Source organism: Nematolebias whitei, chromosome 13 (assembly GCF_014905685.2).
Source record: "Nematolebias whitei isolate Nwh7 chromosome 13, NemWhi1, whole genome shotgun sequence".
NCBI classification, from domain to species: domain Eukaryota; kingdom Metazoa; phylum Chordata; class Actinopteri; order Cyprinodontiformes; family Rivulidae; genus Nematolebias; species Nematolebias whitei.
This window is the reverse complement of record NC_056510.1, coordinates 45,327,932-45,331,586: the sequence shown is the minus strand read 5'-3', so window position 1 is coordinate 45,331,586 and position 3,655 is coordinate 45,327,932. Positions and strand designations below refer to the sequence as shown.

The window sequence follows — 3,655 nt, the reverse complement described above, 5'->3', positions numbered from 1 at the left end:
GTCAGGGAGAAGGACAGTCACGGAGAAGGACCGTCATGGAGAAGGACTGTCAGGGAGAAGGACTGTCAGGGAGAAGGACAGTCACGGAGAAGAACCGGAGAAGGACAGTCACGGAGAAGAACCGTCACGGAGAAGAACCGTCACGGAGAAGGACCGTCAGGGAGAAGGAACGTCAGGGAGAAGGACCGTCACGAGAGAAGGACCGTCACGGGAGAAGGACCGTCACAGAGAAGGACTGTCAGGGAGAAGAAAGGACCGTCACGGGAGAAGGACCGTCACGGAGAAGGACCGTCAGGGAGAAGAACCGGAGAAGGACCGTCACAGAGAAGGACCGTCACGGAGAAGGACTGTCAGGGAGAAGAAAGGACCGTCACGGGAGAAGGACCGTCACGGAGTAGGACCGTCACGGAGAAGGACCGTCAGGGAGAAGGACCGTCAGGGAGAAGGAACGTCAGGGAGAAGGACCGTCACGGAGGACAGTCACGGAGAAGAACCGTCACGGAGAAGGACCGTCACGGAGAAGGACCGTCAGGGAGAAGGAACGTCAGGGAGAAGGACCGTCACGGAGGACAGTCACGGAGAAGGACCGTCACGGAGAAGGACCGTCAGGGACAAGGACCGTCACGACAGAAGGACCGTCACGGGAGAAGGACCGTCACAGAAAGGACTGTCAGGGAGAAGAAAGGACCGTCACAGAGAAGGACCGTCACGGAGAAGGACTGTCAGGGAGAAGAAAGGACCGTCACGGGAGAAGGACCGTCACGGAGTAGGACCGTCACGGAGAAGGACCGTCAGGGAGAAGGACCGTCACGGAGAAGAACCGGAGAAGGACCGTCATGGCGCTCTCTGCACCACAGGTGTTGTTCATCATGAAGAACTTCTCCCCTCACACGATGCGACTCGTACAGCGTGGACATTTAAAGTGACTACTCGCGCACAGGTCGTGTTAAAGTGCAGAAACGTGGATTTATTTCAACGTGCTGTCGTTTAGCAGCACTTTATTAACTTTTAAAGATGTTACGAAACGTTTACATGAAGTTGGCTAACATGAGCTAACGCGGCGTGTTCAAAGACATGCGCGCTCATGGGACGGAGCACGAACATTTATGAGCTCGAGGCTGCCGGACGGTAACGCTGTCACTAAACGTGAGCTGTACATCATCACTCACCTGTACGGAGGACTGCTGTCACGATAACACACGCTTCACCTTCAAAAATGAAACGAACATGCGGGAGAACACGCTGACGTAGTCACGTTTGCTCTCACGTGACTTGACGGCTTTGCTGAGGGTTCTGGGAAATGTAGTTCATCAAAAGGCAGGAACGCCGAGAAGAGCAACAACAATATATTTCATATTTCATATGCCACGAATCTAAGGTAAAATTAATATTAACATTTGAAACAGGATGCTATTTTCCAGAATAAATTTTAGGAAAAAAAAAACAAGCAGTTTATCTGAAAACAACTTCACGTGCCTTGAGATGACCTCTGTTGTGACTTGGTGCTATATACTGTAAATAAATAAAGTAATAATCTAAAAAACACTTGTAAGTTAAAATAAAATTTGGCTTCATTTAGCTAAATTAGTCAACATACAAGTTAAGAAATTCCAGATTTATTTCTGTCTCGAAAAATACTGATCCTTGTAACAAATCTGTGCTATATTATTATAAAGAAAACTATTTCAATTTTTGGCCAACAACTACATGTGACATCAAGCATATAATTTCTGTATGAGAAAATTTAGATTATCTTTATGTAAAACTATTTACTTTATGTAATACTTTTATACTTATTTTAATGGGAAACACTAACATTAGACTATGAGGACAAGACATTTTGTTTAAAACAGTAACTAAACAAACGTTCATCCCCTCTGGCCCTGCACTGTGTCCTAATGATGTAAGTGGCTGCAGGTGTAAAGACGTGAATGCCCCTGAGCAGGATCTCTGCTGAAGTGCACCATGGCATGTTGGGCCATGGTTGTGTGTGTTCATTTATGTTACAACAGATCCGTCATAATGAAACTCTTAGTAATTATTGCTGTACATCGACAACCAACTTGTTTTCATCAATAAAATCTTATTAACAGGTGCATCTAAAAACATATATATATATATTTTTTTTTTAATTGTCAATCATTTCAGAAAATGAAATTCATCTATTACAAAGATTACATGGAGTGAAACTTTACTGACAAGCTTTATGGAGATTTCATTTCCAGCAGGACTTGGCTTCTGCCCACACTGTCAAAGGACCTAAAGCTGGCTGTGGAATATTCTCAGGCACTGAATTTTCATTATTAAGCCATAATGAGAAATAAAGCTTTAACATATTTTACTTTATGTGTTATAAATCCGTATAATACAGTACTGTGTACAAGTTTCACTTTCTTAAAGCATTGACAAAACGTTTTTTCACAACATGACAAGAACCAGTTTGGAAAGGGGTCAAAAACGTGATGCAATATTCTAATTTATTGAGATGCACCTGTATTGTCTCTGTCAGGTGCTTATCATAAAATTAGAATATCATGAAAAAGTTTATTTATTTCAGTAATTCCATTCAAAAAGTGAAACTTGTATATTATACTCATTCAATACACACAGCCACGATGGCCGCGCTCAGAGCAGTTGCAGCTTCACAGGCTCCCGGTACCATCCCAGTTTTCAGAAGTTTTGATATTGACTCTGTGCCTGACTCCGCACGATTTATGCGTGTGAATTATAGCGGAACCGAACTGATGAGAATAGGAGCCGATTTGCCACGAAATATAGCAGAAATCAGCAACAAACTAACTCAAAACTACACTCGGCAGAATGCAGATCTTAAAGTCATCTACCTGGAAGCTGAAGCAAAGTCGCACCAATGGGCAGAGGAGGAAGCGCTGCTCCCGGCTTAAAAGGAGAGGATGCCGGGCGGGGGTTATGGTGAGGCTACGAGCTAACGCTAAAGCCGGTAAACTCCCCATGCCATCTCTCTTTCTGTCGAATGTCCGCTCTTTAGACAACAAGATGGATTTACTTTGTCTGAGAGCGGGCGCCTCAGAAGAGATGATGAAGTGTGCGGTGCTTTGCCTCACAGAAACGTGGATTACAAGCGAAACACCGGACACAGTCTTCCAGCTGGATGAAAGACTTTTTTTTTGAGCGGACCGCTGCAGCAAGATAACGGGGAAATCACGGGGAGGCGGAGTATGCATTTACGTGAGTAAAAGTTGGTGCACGAACTGTACTGTTGTAAATAGCTCATGCTCGAAGGCTTTGGAGCAAATAACAGTGAAATGTCAGCCACATTATCTACCCCGCGAGTTCACGGTGACTTTCATCTCTGTCGTTTACATTCCGCCGGACGCTAATGCTAATGAATCACTGCAGGAGCTTCATGATATCATCAGCTCACTGCAGAGCAAACACCCCAAGGCTCTTTACGTGGTAGCCGGAGACTTTAACCACGTGAATCTAAAGGTGTGAATCTAAAGGACTGTCTCCCAAGCTTTAATCAACATGTGACAATTCCGACACGTGGAGACAAGACGCTGGACCGTGTTTACACGAACGTAAAAGATGCATACAAAGCCGAACCCCGCCCCCACCTAGGACTGTCAGACCACATCTCAATCTTCCTGGCTCCTGCTTACATGCCTCCGCTGAG

General features: G+C 45.1%; 1 protein-coding gene across 1 annotated transcript in view; it reads right to left on the bottom strand.

The window, feature by feature from the left end:
• Positions 1–1,249, bottom strand: part of LOC119419360 (cytochrome c oxidase copper chaperone) — a 3,457-nt gene extending 2,208 nt beyond the window's left edge. The window contains exon 1 of the mRNA XM_037686668.1: positions 1,170–1,249. The gene's annotated coding sequence lies outside the window, so the exon portion shown is untranslated. The remainder of the gene's footprint in view (positions 1–1,169) is intronic.
• Positions 1,250–3,655: the final 2,406 nt, after the last annotated feature.